The sequence below is a fragment of the Heteronotia binoei genome, chromosome 11 (assembly GCF_032191835.1).
Source record: "Heteronotia binoei isolate CCM8104 ecotype False Entrance Well chromosome 11, APGP_CSIRO_Hbin_v1, whole genome shotgun sequence".
Taxonomy (NCBI): Eukaryota; Metazoa; Chordata; class Lepidosauria; order Squamata; family Gekkonidae; genus Heteronotia; species Heteronotia binoei.
In genome coordinates this window covers 870,728-890,043 of record NC_083233.1, presented here as the reverse complement: position 1 = coordinate 890,043, position 19,316 = coordinate 870,728, and the positions used below count along the sequence as shown (strand labels likewise).

Genomic DNA, 19,316 nt, shown 5'->3' with positions numbered 1-19,316 from the left:
TATGTAGAAATGGCATTGCCCATGGGCTGTTCTATTTCCTGTTCAGTGTTTGAGAAATTTAGCTCATTTTTCGAGCAGGCATTTAAGCATTGCACAGGCTCAGCCAGCATAGTCCACTATTTAGATGATTTTTTTGTTTGTTTGCTGGGTTGCAGAGTGGTAAAGCTGCAGTACTGCAGTCCTAAGCTCTGCTCACAACCTGAGTTCGATCCTGGTGGAAGCTGGGTTCAGGTAGTTGGCTCGAGGTTGACTCAGCCTTCCATCCTGGTTCTTCTGGCTGTCAAGGTTTCATGAACATCTTCCAAGCCCTAGCAGCAGATCGGAGTTCTTCATTAAGCAGCCGTGTGTTTGGAGGAGTCTTACCCTTCAGGAATGGCAGGTCTTGCTGGGTCACCTAAACTTTGTTTGCAAGGTGGTGACTCTGTATCACACCTTTAAATTAAGAATTTGTGATTACCTGTGGAGTATTCACAACCCACAACACAGGATTAGAGTTCTGGTGGGTTCAAAGCTGCTCTCCACATGTTTTAGAAATATTTCAGTGGTGTGTCCTTTGGCACAAGACTGCACTCTTGGAGACTCCCCTGCAGAACTCTTCTGATACTTCAAGCAGCATGAGTTTGGGGATCTTTTTTTGAGAGGAGGGGGTTGCTGGTGCACCCAGCCTTGGCCCCAGGACTGGGTTGAGGCAGGCCTCAAAAGGGACCTGACCTTTTGGATTTTTTTCCTTTGGTTGTTGCTGTTCACCTTTGGCACATGCAGCTCAGGAACCAGCTTGTAAAATGTTGGTGTGATCAACAGACTGTGCTTCAGATTGTGAACAGGTTGACATCACAGTCACACATGGTCATGCAGCTGGTCAGATCATTTGTTTTGCAGTGCCTGTGCTATAACAGTTCGTTTATTGGTGAACAATTGTTTATTGACAATAATATTGTGCACATCCTGTCTTGCTTTCAGGAGTGTCGTTTCTCCAGACATGAGCCAGGAACCAGAGGCTGTGCTGGAGGTTCTCTGGGATATAGGCAGGGTGAGGTTGAATGTGCAATTGAAGCATCCTTTGCATCAGGTATGAGAGTATCCTACCAGAGATATGTGTCGGAGTTTTCTGGGTTCTGGCACACAAACTATTTTGAACAAGAATGGCCAGTCCCATTAGAATATCTGCTTCAATTCACAGCATTTTTTAGGAGAAGGGGGTTAGCAGTTAAGACAATCAGGGTGTCAAGATGCCTTGCCATTGTCTTGGGTTGTAAATATGCTTTCGCTTTCTGCTTCTTGCTTGCTTCGTGCCTATCTCTATGTAACACTTATCAACATTCCTCATGCCTGGTCTGAAAGGTTACTAGGGGCAACCAAGGTCGCTCCTCTAAGATTATGTGCACCTGTGGAGTGGCCTGGAAAAGACTTGGGGGGAGGGATCACAGCTTCCCACTTTTCTTCAAACTTGTAACGGTTTAAGCCAACCTTATATAAGAGGGGCAAAAGCCTGCCAAGTCAGTTTTCGCAAAGTTTGTCCTGCCTTCAACTGTCATATATCAATAAACATCCCATAATGGACCATTTGTGATCACTGAGCTGTGGGGTCTTGATACAGGGGATATTTTGTTGCAATAGTTTTGCAGTCAAAGGCACTCAGTTTCTACTGATTCACTGGGGAATTCAGGCTGAGCTGAATGCTGGAGGGCTGCGTTTGGGGAGGCTCCCCTGCAAGTGGATGTGAGGCGGCCTTTCACACCTCAGATTATGTTGACACTAGTTTAGGTCATTTTGGAGGAATCTGTTAATCACCACAAGAAGTTAGTTTACTTACAGTTGCCATGTATGTGGTCTTTGGGGGGCGGGGCATTCAGAATAGGCTACTTGATCTCATTGGGGATAGAGCTCTTCTTGGGTCAGATGTGCTCATGTCCAGTTTGATGGTTTGCTGATCCAAGACAGACCACAGAGGGGCAAGGCACACAGTGACACTACACAGCATCGCTTCTTAGCCTTTTGGCTAAGATCAAGGGTAGCATCTGTTCTGGGACACTACACAGCTGTCCGAAAGATGAACTTTGCCTTGGATGGGCACTGCTCAAGTGGGTGCAGTGATTGGGCACCAGATCAGGCTCCCTTTTCCAACATGAGAGCGGCCTGCCATTAACTCAATACCAGTTTTGAGCCATTGTTTGAAAGGCCTCAAAGGAGGCAGGTTTGTCTGAGCCACATTATGGCACCCATTCATTTTGTATTGGTGCTGCTTCTACAATGGCAGGTTTGGTTGTGCATTTGGTCAAAAACAGTCTGAGCAAGAGGGCAACATTATCTTTGCAATCTGGTTTGGTCACACTAGTTGCCTCACTGGGCCTGGAGGGGTGTTCTTTGTCCAGCTAAAATTGATGAAGCCCGATGTTGGTTGAATGATGTCATTGGCAGGTCTGTGGTTTCTGATGGTGGAAAGGTTATTCCTCACCCTGGAATCAAATTCTGCTGCCACACCTCTTTTGACCTGATGGTGTTCACTTGTCAGGCATTACGACTGACTTGTTTCAGCTGATCTGCCAAATGGCCTGCATGACCTCTGGGGTGGGAGGGGAGTCATGCCAAGGCTACTCCCTCCATGGCGGGAAAAGCACAACTCAGGGAAAGTTCCATTGACTATCTGGGACGGGGGGGTTATCTGTCTTGGTACCTGCTGGCTCTGCAGTCTGGTTGGCTCTGGGGATGGGGGGCTTCCTGTCAGAACTTGTAACTTTCCTATATGCCGTTAGCCTAACTGACTCCATATTGAAAGCAAATACTAACCCAGGCAGCTTGCCCAAAATACTAACCAGTTCCCTTGCTGTGTATGCCTGTGCATTTCAAACAAACTGTGATCACTGAAGGGTAACAGATAGCCCAGGGTCAACATCTGCAGATGGCCTTTTGAAGCCAGGCCGGCCCACACTTTCTCAGCGGGATTCCATCCTCCTTGCCTGATAACAACCCTGAGAAGCAGACTGTTGTCTCTACCCGTGTGAATGATCGGTTTATTGTTGTCAACAGAATCACATAAAGTGTATCGAATATTGGCTGTCTGTTATCAGTGTTATTCTGCACCTCAAGCTCTGAAGTTCTCTAATAAATGCCTATACTTGCAACTAAGTCTTGGGCCTTTCTTGAAGTTCTGCCAGTTCTGACATTATAACACTGATCCCTTTGTTTTGGGACTTATCCGAACTGGCAACCTGGCTGAATGCAGCCAAGGCTCCAGACGACGGAGAGCCCACCACTCCAGTAGAGGACAGACCCTTGGAGCCCGGAGTGACGGCGGTGAGGCGCAAAATTCGGGACCCGGCTCCCTTCTCCACGGACGTGTTCCCCTCGCGGAGCTGGAGCCTGCGAAAGTCCACCAAGCTAATGGACGAGGCGGAGGAGAGATACAAGGCGCTCACCGGCGGGGCAGGGGGCGATGACTGGGAAGGAGATGAAGACGAGTGCCGCGACCCTGGGACGGGGGACTCCGTGCAAGCTCTCCGCAATGAGCTATCCCAGTGGGTGAGAGAGATCCACGACCAGGTCCACGAGACCCGCATCATGATGACCGCAGAGATGCAGCTGCAGCTGGGCGCGCTCCGAGACCAGATCCGCGCCCTGCAGGCAATGATCCCGGCAGGGCCCGCTGGGCCCCCAGGGGGGGGCCCGCACCCCCTGGGTCGCCCGCCCCGGGGGTCCCTGTAGCGCTTGTTGACCGGAGGCAACCCGGGGGCCACCCGCCCCGGGGCCGCAGGTCCCAGCCATGCCGGCCGCTCCAGCGCCCCCCGCGGCACACAGCCTTCAAGAATGGGCTGAACGCGAACATCCTCGACAGGTGCTATCACCAGGGGCGACCTGACACATTGGTCAGCTGGATCCAGCTGGCCGGAGAGGTGGAGACCAACCTGCAGCATGTCGGGATGCGCCGCCAGCAGCAACTGGGGAAGAAGGGGGGGAAGCCAGCCCAAGCCGCCAGCAAACCCGAGGGGAAACGGTCCCCAACCACCTCCACTCCTGTGGCGGCCAGCAGGAAATGCTTCAGGTGCGGAGACCCGGGGCACATCGCTGCCAACTGCCCCGTGAAGCCTCCGCCAACCCCCACCCCGTCCAAGCAATTCGCGGGCACCCCAAAGAAGGGAGGAGGCCGCACCAAGGAGCCCAGTCGGGGCGCCGTCGCCGCTTCCGTGGCGATTGACGAGGAATTTACCACCGTTGCTGAGTCGAGCAAGGAGTCGTGGGACCAGGAGTCGGCAGAAAACGACAACGACCTCCTTTAATCGGTGCCGCAAAGCAGGTCCGGGAGACACCGGCACCAATGACGGTGAGAGTTACCGGGGAACTTTTATTCATGGCAGTGACAATGTTGAACCCCAGCCTAAAGCGCTTCATGCACGCCCGAGCCCTAATAGACTCTGGGTGCACCAGGGACATTATCACCCCACGGCTAGTAGAGGCCCTCGGCCTAACCCGGTCCCCCCTGCCCCACCCGATCCTATTCGAGCAGATGGACGGGTCGGTGATGAAAGGGGAACCGTGCACCCACGAGACCCAAGCGGTGCCGGTAGGGACGGAGGACCACTGGGGGATATAATCATTCGTGATAGCCCCCTCCTCCTCCTTTGACATAGTGGTGGGGGCAGGGAGGCTAGCACGGCACCAGCTGGACATACGATGGGAGGAGCAGAATGTGCGCTTCCCCGACTGGCGGTGCGAGCACCACCACTGGCGGCCCGAATGGGGACCCAAGGCACCGCCCCGAAACGAGAGGCTCTGCCTCACGATAGAGGAGGTGGGATCGATCCTGGCGGAGTACAGGGATCTGAGAAAGGCTTTTAGCGAGCAAGAGGCGGATGAACTCCCCCCGCACCGCCCCACTGACTGTGCCATCGAACTAATACCGGGGCAAGAACTGCCAAAAGCCAAACTGTACTCTATGGGGTGGGCGGAGAAAGCGGAACTGAAAAAGTTCATCGACAAGAACTTGAAGCGGGGGTTCATCAGACCGGCCACGGCCCCCCACGCTGCCCCCGTCCTATTCCGCAAGAAGAAGGACGGTAGTCTGAGACTTTGCACAGATTTTCGCGGGATAAACGGGATTTCTATGTCCAACGCCTACCCGATCCCGCTGATAAAAGACCTTCTGAGCACAGTGGCCGAGGGCAAAGTGTTCACCAAACTCGACCTCCGCGATGCGTACTTCCGCGTGCGAATCAAGGAGGGCGATGAGTGGAAAACGGCGTTCAATACGCCGATGGGACAATTTGAATACTTGGTGATGCCTTTCGGACTGCAAGGGGCACCAGGGGTGTTTATGAACTTTATCAATGAAGTGTTAAGAGAATATTTGTATAAGGGGGTAGTGGTTTACCTTGATGACATCATTATTTACTCAAAAGACCTTGAATCACATGTACCGTTGGTGAGAAAAGTGTTAACTACCCTGTACCAAAACAAACTGTATGCCAAGCTAACGAAATGTGAATTCCACAAGACGGAACTAGACTACCTAGGGTTCAGAGTGTCGGGGGAGGGGTTAGCGATGGACCCCACGAAAGTTCAGGCGGTCCTAGACTGGGAGCCACCCCGAACCCGACGGCAGCTACAATCATTCCTCGGGTTCGCAAATTTTTATCGCGGGTTCATCAAGGGGTTTGCCCAGGTCATGCTGCCCCTTACGGAGCTCCTCAAAACAAAGGGAAAGGGGGAGGAAGCGAAAAAACCCGGCGCGCGCCTGACCTGGTCACCCGAGTGCCAACGCGCCTTTGATGAGCTCAAACGGTTATTCACTTCTGAACCAGTCCTTGCCCACCCCAATGAGCTAAAACCCTTCGTGGTGCAATGTGACGCTTCTGACGTCGCGGTGGGGGCCATATTAATGCAGAGGGGCAATGAGGGGGGGCTCCGACCCTGCGCATACATTTCGGACAAGTTCTCAAACGAACAGAGAAACTGGTCGGTGTGGGACAAGGAAGCATTTGCGATCACGTTTATTTTAAAAACATGGCGGTCATGGCTGGAAGGGGCGCGAGTCCCATTCGAAATTTGGACCGATCACAAAAATCTGGAAGCCCTGACCGGCCGACGCAAACTAACCGCAAAACTAATACGGTGGGTAGGCTTCTTCGCCAAATTTGACTTTGTGCTGAAACACATTCCCGGAACAAAAAACTTTTTAGCCGACGCGCTGTCACAAATGCCCCAACACGATAGCCAAAGAGAGGAAGTGATAGACTCCCTCATTCCCCCTTCGTCAGTAGCGGGGGGAGTCACAACCCGATCCGGAAAACAGACTGGAGCCCCCGAGCCAAAGGAAAGAGAACGATTCGTGGCCGAGACGGAAGCGGAGGGGGGGGAGCGGCCCGAAGGAGTAGAGAAAGGGGAGGGGGGACTCTGGTTTTACGTGCCCAAGAGCCTTAGAAAAGAAGTACTAGAGCAGTGCCACTCCAGCCGCCTAGCGGGGCACTTCGGCTATGTGAAAACTCTGAACTTACTGACCAGACAGTTCTGGTGGCCCCACTTAAAGAGAGACGTGTAGGAATTCGTAAGCTCCTGCCCGACATGCATCATGGCCAAGCGGAGAGGGGGAAAACCACCCGGCCACCTAGTGCCCCTCCCCAAGGCAACCAGGCCCTGGTCAGTCGTGTCAATGGATTTTATAGTCGAGCTGCCCCCCTCGCAAGGGAAAACAGTAATCCTAGTGGTGGTGGACACATTCTCCAAACAGGCTCATTTCATCCCCTGCAAGAAGTTGCCCAATGCCAAAAAGCTAGCGCAACTGTTTTTTAACCACGTGGTCCGCCTACACTCGTTCCCCGACAAGGTCATTAGCGACCGCGGACCTCAGTTCGTTGCCAACTTCTGGCGGGAGTTTTGCAAAATCACCGGAATGGAACAGGGGCTCAGCTCAGCCTACCACCCTCAGACAGACGGAGAGGGTGAACGGGCTTCTAGAGCAGTATCTCCGGTGCTTCATCAACTACCAACAAACAAACTGGGTGGAGCTATTAGCGTTCGCAGAATATGGGTACAACAACAGCCTCCACAGCTCCACCAAAACCTCCCCTTTTCAGATAGTGAGTGGGTACGAAGGGAAACCTTTTCCACACCTCCCACTGCCAGCTGGGTCCCCCAAGCCAACCTCCTGTCAACAATGGTGGGAGGGAATACGCAAAGGGTAGAAAGTGATCCAAGAAAACCTAGACGAGGCCAAGGAGGAGTATAAGCGGCACTTCGACAAAAAGCACTCCCCCCAGTGGGAGCTCAAAGAAGGGGAGGAAGTATTCCTGTCGACCAAAAACCTCCCTCTCCCTCAAGCGTGCCGCAAACTGGCCTACAAGTACTTAGGGCCTTTTAAAATAAAGAGGGTGATTAACAAGGTAACTGTAGAATTGGAATTACCCAAACTACTGAGTAAGATCCACCCTGTTTTTCATTGCAGCCTTCTTCGCAAAGATCCTGGAGCGACATCCTGGCACCCTCGCCCTCCAGAGCCACCTCCTACTCGAGTGAAGGGCCAGAGCCACCATAAGGTGCAGGAGATTCTGGACTCAGTAGTCAGGCAAGGGGTACTGTATTACCTCATCAGGTGGAAGTACTTTCCCCCGAGCTGTGACGAATGGGTCAAAGCTAGCGATGTATCGGCTCCCCAATTGCTTAAGAAATTCCACCTGCTGTACCCACACAAGCCCAAGGCAAAGAGCTTAGGGGGGGCAGTATGTCAGAACTTGTAACTTTCATATATGATGTTAGCCACACTGACTCCATATTGTAACCCAATACTAACACAAGATGCTTTGCCTCTGTAACTAACACAAATTGCTCTGCATTTCAAACACCCTGTGATCACTGGAGGGTGACAGATAACCCCTGGTCAACATCTGCAGGTGGCCCCTTGAAGCTAGGCCGAGTAGGCCCTCTCAGCGGGACTGCATCCTCCCTTCTGATAACGAATCCTGAGAACGAGACACTTGTCTGCAAACCGTGTGAAAGATTGTTTTATTGTTGCTGTCTTGACCGCATAAAATGTAACTAGATGCCAGGCTCAGGCATCAGTGTTTTCTTGAAGCTTCAGCACTGTAGTTCTCGAATAAATGCCTATACTTTGCAACAAGGTTTGGGTTTTGTTTGACGTTCTGCCAGTTCTGACACCGAGGCTCTCCAGAGAATCGAGCAGGGGAACCGCACGATTCGCAAATACGCCACCGAGTTTATGGGCCACTGCACCGGGGTGAGAGGTTGGAGCGAGCAGATGAAATGCTCGGCGTTCAAGAACGGGCTGAACGCGAACATACTCGACAGGTGTTACCACCAAGGGAGACCCGACACTCTCGTGGGGTGGATTCAACTGGCGTGCGAAGTAGAGACGTCGGGCTGCGCCGGCAGCAACAGCTGGGAAAGAGGGGAGGAAAGGCAACCCCGGCAACCCCGAAGGCGGAGGCGAAGAAACCACTAGTGACCTCCACGCCAACCGGCGGCGGACAGAGGTGCTTCAGGTGCGGAGACCTGGGGCACCTCGCTGCCAACTGCTCCGCGAGGGCCCCGACAGCCACGCCACCACCCAAGCAACCCGCGGGCACACCGAAGAAGGGAGGGGGCCGCGCCAAAGAGCCCAGTCGGGGCGCCGTCGCCACATCCATGGCGATTGACGAGGAAACTATAACCATCGGTGAGTCGAGCGAGGAGTCGTGGGACCCCGAACCGGCAGAAAACGACAACGACCTGCTTTAATAGGTGCCGCAAAGCAGGTCCGGGAAACGCCGGCACCGATGACGGTGAGAATTACCGGGGAACTTTTGTTTATGGCAGTGACCCTACTAAACCCCCATCTCAAACGCTTCATGCACACCCGCGCCCTAATTGACTCGGGGAGCATGAGAGATATCATGTCCCCTCGCCTAGTGGAGGCCTTAGGGTTGACAAAATCCCCCCTGCCCCGCCCCATCCAATTCGAACAGATGGACGGGTCAGTGATGAAGGGCGAGCCCTGCACTGAAGAGACCCAAGCGGTGCCCATGGGGACCGAGGACCACTGGGGGATAGAGATGTTCGTAGTCGCCCCTTCATCCTCATTCGATTTGGTAGTGGGGGCGGGCTGGCTAGCGAGGCACCAGCCAGACATACAGTGGGAGGCCCAGATTGTTCGCTTCCCCGACTGGCGATGCGAGCACCACCACTGGAGGGGGGAGTGGGGGCCCAAAGCCCCGCCGCGAAACGAGCGGCTATGCTTGATCATAGAAGAAGTGAAATCGATCCCCAGAGAATACCGAGACCTAAAAGGGGCTTTTAGTGAGCGGGAAGCGGACGAGCTTCCCTTGCACCGCCCCACCGACTGTGCCATTGAACTAATACCGGGGCAAGAGCTGCCGAAAGCGAAACTGTACTCGATGGGGTGGGCGGAGAAGGCGGAGCTGAAAAAGTTCATAGACAAAAACTTGAAGCGAGGTTTCATCCGCCCCGCTACAGCCCCCCACACAGCCCCCGTGTTGTTCCGAAAGAAGAAAGATGGAAGTTTGAGACTTTGCACAGATTTTCGCGGGATTAACGGGATTTCAATGTCCAACGCCTACCCAATCCCGCTGATAAAAGACCTATTAAGCACTGTGGCTGAGGGCAAGGTGTTCACAAAACTTGACTTGCGTGACGCGTACTTCCGTGTCCGAATCAAAGAGGGTGATGAGTGGAAGACGGCGTTCAATACGCCGATGGGACAGTTCGAGTATTTGGTTATGCCATTCGGGCTGCAAGGGGCGCCCGGAGTGTTCATGAACTTTATCAATGAGGTCCTGCGGGAATACTTGTATAAGGGGGTGGTGGTGTACCTGGATGACATCATTATTTACTCAAAGGACCTAGAATCACATGTGCCCCTGGTCAGAAAAGTGTTGTCTACATTGTATCAAAACAAATTGTATGCCAAACTATCTAAGTGTGAGTTCCACAAAACGGAACTAGACTACTTAGGATTCAGAGTGTCGGGGGAGGGATTAGCGATGGACCCCGCGAAAATTCAAGCGGTACTAGATTGGGAGCCCCCCCGAACCCGACGGCAGCTACAATCATTCCTCGGGTTCGCAAATTTTTACCGCGGGTTCATCAAGGGGTTCGCCCAGATTATGTTGCCCCTCACGGAGCTCCTCAAAACCAAAGGGAAAGGAGAGGAAGCAAAAAAACCCGGGGCGCGCCTCAGCTGGTCGCCCGAGTATCAGCGCGCCTTCGACAAACTGAAAAGGTTATTCACCAGCGAGCTGGTGCTGGCCCACCCCAATGAATTAAAACCCTTTGTGGTGCAATGCGACGCTTCCGACGTGGCGGTGGGGGCAATATTAATGCAGAGGGACGAGGGGGGGAGCTCTGACCCTGCGCCTACATCTCCCACAAATTCTCTAACGAGCAGAGAAACTGGTCGGTGTGGGACAAAGAGGCTTTTGCAATCATGTTCACCCTTAAAACCTGGCGGTCATGGCTAGAAGGGGCCCGAGTCCCGTTCGAGATCTGGACTGACCACAAAAACCTGGAGGCATTGACCGACTGCCGCAAATTAACAGCCAAGCAAATTAGGTGGGCCGGATTCTTTGCAAAATTTGACTTCGTGCTGAAACACATCCCCGGCACCAAGAACTTTCTCGCAGACAGGCTCTCGCGCATGCCCCAGCACGATAGTCAAAGAGAGGAGGTAATAGACTCTCTGATCCCCCCAGACCAAGTAGCGGGGGGGAGTCACCACCCGATCAGGGAAAACAACCGGAGCCCCAGAGCTAAAAGGGAAAGAACGTTTTGTGGCCGAGACGGAAGCGGAGGGAGGGGATCGGCCCGAAGGAATAGAAAAGGCGGAAGGGGGGCTCTGGTATCACAACGGAAAGATCTACGTACCCAAAGCCCTACGCAAAGAAGTACTGGAAAACTGCCACTCAGGCAGGCTGGTGGGGCACTTTGGTTACGTGAAAACCCTGAACTTAATCACGAGGCAATTCTGGTGGCCCCAATTAAAAAGGGATGTGTCGGAATTCGTAAGTTCATGCCCCACATGCATCATGGCGAAACGGAGGGGGGGGGAAACCACCCGGCCACCTCATTCCCCTGCCAACAGCCACCCGGCCATGGGCGGTAGTCTCGATGGACTTCATAGTCGAGCTACCCCCCTCCCAGGGGAAAACGGTGATACTGGTGGTGGTAGACACTTTTTCCAAGCAAGCCCACTTTATCCCATGCAAACAACTCCCCACTGCTAAGAAACTGGCGCACCTCTGAGAAGCAGACTGTTGTCTCTACCCGTGTGAATGATCGGTTTATTGTTGTCAACAGAATCACATAAAGTGTATCGAATACTGGCTGTCTGTTATCAGTGTTATTCTGCACCTCAAGCTCTGAAGTTCTCTAATAAATGCCTATACTTGCAACTAAGTCTTGGGCCTTTCTTGAAGTTCTGCCAGTTCTGACACTTCCCAGGGGCTGGGAGGCATCTGACAGGCACTAGAGCTGGGCAGCCGTGGGCAGGGAATGTGTCCCTCTTTATGCACACAGGTGTGGGCGATGAAGATAAAGGTTTGCTTAATTTCCAGAGCTGGATGGTTTTGCCCAGTGAGAAAGCTGGCACTGCAACACTGTGGTGACCCCTGCTTTAAGAGTTAATAAAGTTGCAGATCAGCTGGTTTAAAATAAAGTTCTTAACCCAATACATGCATTGTGTTTTCAGTCGGGGGTGAGCAGGCAATAACATAGTTAGATTCAGCCTTTATCTAGTGCCCTATCTGGCTCCTCAGGACTTAGCTACAGTGATCCATGCACGGTCACTTCCAGGCTGGACTACTGTAACTTGCACTACGCAGGCTTGCCCTTGGGGCTGATCCGGAAACTCCAGCTGGTGCAAAATGCAGCAGCATGATTGCTGACTGAATTGCCTTTACGGGCAAGCAGTCAGCCCTGGCCCTGACCTCTTGCAAGCAGCTCCCCATGGAGATTTCAGCCTTAGCGGATTTACTACCATTTCATAGGGCCTGTAAAATGGAGCTATTTCGCCAGGTTTTTGGCTAAGGCAAGCAAGCATCCTCATTTCATTGATTATATCATCTAATTGGCCTCTCTGCACTCCCTGGACTGACAATTTTGACATCTAAAACACCTATGACGGAAAGGAAAGGTCCCCTGTGGAAGCACCAGTCATTTCCAACTCTGGGGTGACGTTGCTTTCACAACGTTTTCACAGCAGACTTTTTACAGGGTAGTTTGCCATCGCCTTCCCCAGTCATCAACACTTTATTTATTTTATTCCATTTGTCTCCCGCCCTCCTCGCCAAGGCGGGATCAGGGCGACTCACAGACATGTATGTGCATGAGTAAATACAGTAATACATTAAAACCATAAGCCATATAATAATATAAAAACATAAAAGACATAAAATATTTCGGCGCTATAATCTTAGTTTCCGGTTCTCTGTAAGCCGATCTTAAATTGTCTTCTCCGCAGCTGCTATAAGCAGATTTCAAGGGATGGTTCATATGTTACCTAGGACTGTAGTGGCCAGCACTCTAGTTTACAAATGCCTGGTGGAAGAGTGCCGTCTTACAGGCCCTACAGAACTGTATGAGCTCTCGCAGGGCCCTGACCTCTTCTGGCAACTCATTCCACCAGTGTGGAGCCACTACAGAGAATGCTCTGGCTCTAGTTGTCATGAGCCTGGTCTCCTTAGGGCCAGGGATTGTAAGTACGTAGATTTTGTGATCCACACCAAAGTGCTCTCTGGGGAACATATGGAGAAAGGCGGTACCTAAGGTATGCAGGCCCCTGGCCAACACCTTGAAATGAACCCAGTATGCAATAGGCAACCAGTGCAGCGCTTTCAGCACAAGTTGAATGCGTTCCCATAAAGGAAGGCCCATTAACAACCTGGCTGCTGCGTTCTGCACTAGATGAAGCTTCCAGGTTTGAGACAAGGGTGGATAACTGTCACCAAGTCACTGCGCTCGAGGTAGGGGACCAACTGCCTTATCAGCCGCAGATGATAGAAGGCTGATCTGGCTGTGGCTGCCACCTGGGCCTCCATATTTAAAGAGGGATCCAGGAGCACCCCTAAACTTTTGACCTTGGGCACCAGTGTGAGTGGTGTCTCATCAAAGGTTGGTAGTAAGACCTCAGTTACAAGACCACCATGACTTAGGTACAGAACCTCCGTCTTTGTCGGATTGAACTTCAGTTGACTCAGCCTGAGCCACCCTGCCACAGCTTGAAGCACCATGGTCAGATCTTCTATGGAGGAGTTGGACTGGCCGCCCATCAGTAGATAAAGCTGGGTGTCGTCTGCATACTGATGACATCCCAGCCCAAACCTCTGGCCAATCTGGGCAAGGGGGCGCATGTAGACGTTGAACAACATCGGGGATAGAACTGCCCTTTGTGGGACACCATATACAAGTGGGCGCTGTTGAGACGGCTCCTCCCCTATCGTCACCCTTTGTCCCCGACCCTGAAGGAAAGAGGAGCATCACTGTAAGGCCAACCCCCGCATCCCAGCGTCGGCGAGGCGGCAGGTCAGTAACTGATGGTCAACCGTATCAAATGTGACCGACAGGTCTAAAAGCATCAGTACCACTGAGCCACCTCTATCCAGATGCCTCTGGAGGTCATCCATAAGAGCGACCAGAACCGTCTCCGTCCCAAGGCCTGGGTGGAACCCAGATTGAAAAGGGTTCAGTACGGAAGCATCATTCAGAAAGCTCTGTAACATCACCGCGACCACCCTATCAATGATCTTGCCCAAAAAAGGCAAGTTTGAGACCAGCCGATAATCTGCCAATAAGGCCGGGTCCAAAGATAGTTTCTTTAGGAGGGGGTGGACAACTGCCTCTTTTAGCGGCTGAGGGTAGGTCCCTCCAGCAAACTGGGTACTCATTTTACTGACCTCGGAAGGATGGAAGGCTGAGTCAACCTGGAGCCAGCTACCTGAAAACCCAGCTTCCGCCGGGGATCAAACTCAGGTCGTGAGCCGAGCTTAGAACTGCAGTACTGCAGCACTCTGCACCACGGGGCTCTTTGCACCTATGACATCTATGTCCTAATTCTGTAAAATGTGCTTACATCATCCACGCTGTTTTAATTGTTTTATTGCTGGATTTTTAATTGTTCTATTATGTTGTAATCCACCCTGAGCCCATTATGAGAAAGGGTGGACTATAAATCCACAACATCAATCAATCAATAATCCCTGTGTCCTCAGGGTCTAGGGAAAGGGCTTCCACCGGGATTCAATTCAGCCCAGGGTCATATCTGGGGGGGAGTGGCAGAGGAGGGTGCTTGCCCTGGGCGCTGATGGAGGGGGGACACCAAATTGGGTATGGAGTCTGGCCTCAGATTTAGCAGGTCACAGGAGTGCAGCTCCTGAACCTTTCTGATAGTTCCCCCTCTTCCTCCCCACCAACCTTGTCCATTGAATAGTAGGTGCAGCTGCATAATAATCCTTGGATTAGGAGAGCGGGCAGCCAGTCAGCCACCAGGGGCTTTGCCATGCCCCCAGCAGCCTTCATTAACCCCTGGAGAAGCCCGCACCACCCTTTCTCCACTTCTGATGTGATTTTGGGTGGCAGGTGGCTTGCTGGCCTTTTGACTGGGTGGGTGGGGGCGGCCCAGGTGAGAAAGGCCAACTTGGGCTGGCTGGATCTCTAACCAGCCCAAGCAGGCCTTCCTCGCCCAGGGCTCTCCTTTTTTGCATCAGGTTGCTTTTGGCTTGGGTGGCAGCAAATGCTAATGAATTATGCTAATGAGCTCCACCACCTATTTTTCTACAAAATGACCCCCGTATGAAGTCCATTCTATTCTATGGGCCCATAAGATAGAATGGGACCCTAAGGGGGTGTCATTTTTTAATTTTGCCCCCCCTCAAAAAACATGTAGATCCGGTCCTGACTCAGCCATCTTTTCTCTGAAGGCAGTTCACAGATTGCTGCTAAAATCCCAGCTTATTTCCTTTTGTACACACATTTTTATGTCACTGGGGATCAACAACCTTCTTTCATGTGAGAACTGGCCCACATGAAGTTAATGTCTTCTTTCTAAGGAATACACTTTGCTGAAAATTGTTAAAATAGAAAATGAGAACCTGAATTTTCTTAGCATCCAAAAGAGGAAAAGATGCACATTAAACTTGCTTCTAATTTTTTTGTAAAACAGAACTTGAGTTAAAATCATGGTTTTGATAAACTAAGAACCTTGCTCTGTAACATTAGGTCAGCTTCTGCTACACTTTTGGCAACAGGCCCCTGTGTTTGGATATCCCATGGTTGTGATGATATCAAAATGCTACAATGGCCATCTAGTAACTATATAAGTTACTGAGGCATGCACAGAATGGAAAAAAAATATTCTTTTAAATCGCTTTCTTCCCCAAAGTGTCAGTGTTGAATGCAAATTAGGTGTCCTCAGTATTGATTATTTCTCCCACAGCCTCCTCAGACGGGAGAAGCTGTTCAGAAGCAGAGGAAGGAAATGGGGCACAGAAAGGCATCTCTTCAACTTGAATGCATTCTTAAGACATGGCTGTCAGCATTCCAAAAAAAAACAAGGTCACCTCCAGATATACAGCATTAGTTAATCTGGAAGTTAAACATACATTGAAAACTTGGGTGGAGAGGAATCCTTCCTTCTAAAACCTCGTCCTCCTCTCCCTGTGTCTATTCTGAATGCAACTACAATGTGGTGTCAAGGAGCCACAACTCCATACACTGTGGGGATGCACACAGAGGACACGCCCCACTCCACCTCTGCTCCCATAAACATGTCAATGTTCTCTTCCCTAACTGGGAGCACAACTAGGTTGTTGTGGCTCTTTTTGTCTACCTGATGGCCTCACTAGTCCCACCTTAATTTTCCAGCTTGTTCTGAACCTTCCTGATCCAGCACTCCTTGTCTGAAAACAAGAATGCCTTTTCCCCTGCCTCTCCTCTGTTCACGCCCCAGCCTTACTCACACGCTCCCTTCCTCCCTCCCTCCCTCTCTCTCCCTCGTTTTGACATGCCTCAGTCATGACTTGCATTGACACATTTTGCTAGGGTTAGGCAGCCTAAAGGCATTTCTTTAGTAGCCATTTCTATGTTCAAATCTCTGTTACGCTATTTGTTTATTCAAAATATGTATATCTTACATTTCAAGGACATAGCTAATATGCAAATGCACAGGTGGGCTATCAAAAGCATCCATCAAAACCCTGACAGCAGACACAGTAGCCCAAGCCAGACTTCTATGGACAAGCTATTCCAAAGAGTTTGGCCTACAGCTGAGACAACTCTGGGTGGAACTCTTCCATGGAAAAGTATACTGAGAAGGCATTGTCTTATGAATGAAATGGGTGCATGGGTTCATGTCAACAGATGTGGTTCTTCAAAAATAGCCTGCCCACCCAGCTGGCCATGGTGGGCAGCCCTTGCAGCAATCCTGTGCCCTCACAAAACTGCAGAGGGGGAGGGGAAATGCTGAGAAAATGGCCTCTGTGGCAATGTTCTAGCAATTTCCCCATGTCTCTATGCATGTTAGCATAGAGGAAATTCCTGAATGTCACCAGTATGCCCTAGGGTGCATGGTGCCCCAGGAGGACTCCCTGCAAGCCGCCCCCCCCCCCCGCCCCTCCCTAGCATGGCAAAACACGGGGCCGTACTCCACCCCCCACACACTCAAAGGAGCACCGCTAGGACCAGCCCTACCTGCTTCAATGGCCGGGCATCTGAGCATTCTCCTAAGACAGCGGTAGAGGAGCCTCCTCTCCCCTCCCTCCCTCTCGGTTCCTGAAGGGAAGGGGAAAGTCTCCTCCAGCACTGTCTTAGGAGAACGCTCAGATGCCCGACTGCTTCTGTAACATTGTCTAATAGTGGACATAATCCATTGGGAGACTGTCTTGGGGATGCCCTTCTACCCTTGTTGGGGCCTGAGAAATGCAAGAATAACAAAATTTGAATATATATTCCAGGTAAAATAACAATGCTTTCCTAACATCTAAGGAGTGCAGCTGCCTCTTGCTATCTGAACTCATTAGAGGGGGGGAAAGTTGGCAGAAATAATTTCCTAGGAAAGATGGAGTTCAGAAACAATCTTAGGTGGGAAACTGAGGCTCAGGAAATGTGTATGACTCTTTCTGGGTGGAACTTCACAAATGGGGGCTCTATATGCTGAATTGCCAATTCTCTAACCTGCCTGGCTGAGGTGACCACGACCAGGAAGCAAACCCTCATGGAAAGCAAGGCTAATGGACAAGTGGTGAGGCGTTCCAAAGGTTTGCCCATTATGTGTGTTAACAATGAAAGGAACCACAGGATCCCTCATCAGGCAGATGTTTGACAGTCCCCTGAGGAATCTTCTTGTCAAATGGAACTCTAATTAGTATCGGGAATGGAGGGAACTCATAAAACAGTTCTCCTGCCTCTGGAATGCATCTCCTAGAGACCCTGTCTCCTAGAGATGAGCAAAATCTTTTTGCCTTCATGTTGTCCTGGGTAGCAAACGAATCCACTCTGGGGCACCCCACTAAGCAAAAACATGTTCCAGGTAAATTGATTTTAGAGACCACTTAAAATCATAGAGTTGGAAGGGACCTCCAAGGTAATCTAGTCCAACTCCCTGCACAATGCAGGAATTCACAAACACCTCCCCCTAAATTCACAGGATCTTCATTGCTGTCAGATGGCCATCTAGCCTCTGTTTAAAAACCTCCAAGGAAGGAGAGCCCACCACCTCCCGAGGAAGTCTGTTCCACTGAGGAATCACTCTAACTGTCAGGAAGTTCTTCCTAATGTTGAGCCGGAAACTCTTTTGATTTAATTTCAACCCATTGGTTCTAGTCCTACCTTCCGGGGCCACAGAAAACAATTGCACACCATCCTCTATGTGACAGCCCTTCAAGTACTTGAAGATGGAGATCCTATCACCTCTCAGCCACCTCCCCTCCAGACTAAACATCCCCAACTCCTTCAACCTTTCCTCATAGGACTTGGTCTCCAGACCCCTCACCATCGTTGTTGCCCTCCTCTGGACCTGTTCCAGCTTCTCTATAACCTTCTTACAATGTGGTGCCCAAAACTGAACACTTGTGGGACAGATTCCCCACTCTGCTCAATCTATTGGCTTCTATGTTCAGTTCCCCTAGGATATGAATTGCCTGACAGAAGAAGAGTTGGTTTTTATACCGAGCCCTTCACTACCCAAAGGAGTCTCAGAGGAGTTTAAAACCACCTTCTCCCCCCCTCTCCCCACAACAGGCACCCTGTGAGGTGGGTGGGGCTGAGAGAGTTCAGAGAGAACCATGACTGACCCAAGGTCACCCAGGTGGCTGCACATGGAGGAGGAGTGGGGAATCAAACCCCCACTTGGCAGCTCTTAACCACTGCAATGCAGCTGGCATTCCAAACTGAGACAGCCTCTTGACAGGGGTCCCTGGCAACCTTGCCAACCTGTTTATTGAAATAAAACATCATAACAATGTTGTTTTTTGAAGTAAGATTTTTATTTCAGAGATACATGTGAAGCTGATAAGGGAATTAAATACTGCATGCAGCTCTAGCAAATGTATCTGACGTGGCCTCTATGTCTGTGGCCAGGCACCCCACACTAAAGAAGTCTCACTGTGTGCACCCCAGCCCACATGGAGGCATCCGTAGTACGTGCAACCTCATGAGGAGGCATACCAAAGGCTCTACCCTGAGGCAGATAGTCTAAAAACTTCACCATGACAGCCCTTGGACCACCTGTCTAGGGATGGAAAATCTCTGCACAGGGAGTTGGTGCACTTCCACTCTAGAGAGAGACAGAAACCAGAGCCTCGTGTGCAGCGTGGCTGGTGGCAAGACTGCGGATGTTAAGGCGGTGTGCTCTTTGCTGAGTGAAAATGAGTTTGGTGAACTGCTCCCCTAAGGCAGTGATGGTCCTTATTCCGTCTGGGGGTAGAAACCCTTTCCCTTGGACAGAGACCCTATAAACTGGACTCTTTCATGAAGGTACCAATTGTGACTTCTCCCAGTTAACCAGGAGGCTTAGATCCTGGCATAGCCCCAAAACTAAGGAGCAATTCCTCAACCACTGTTCACTAGTGTTGGCTACTATTAGCCAGTCATCTAGGTAGGGAAACATATTGCACTCCTGCAGTCATAAATGAGCCACCTCTGGAGCCATAAATGTAGAGGAGAAGACTCCAGGTGCTGTGGCCAAGCCAAAGGACAATACAATGTATTTGAGAAATATGTTCCCCACAGGAGAAGCGGGGAAATTTGTGAGAATCCCAATGAATGGAGATGTGAAAATAGGCATCCTTTAGATCAAGAACAATAAACCAAGGGACTTCCTGTTT

At 51.1% G+C, this 19,316-nt stretch overlaps 1 pseudogene; it reads left to right on the top strand.

The window, feature by feature from the left end:
* The first annotated feature begins 1,979 nt into the window (after positions 1–1,979).
* Positions 1,980–2,079, top strand: LOC132579777 (U2 spliceosomal RNA; annotated as a pseudogene).
* The last annotated feature ends 17,237 nt before the right edge of the window (positions 2,080–19,316 follow it).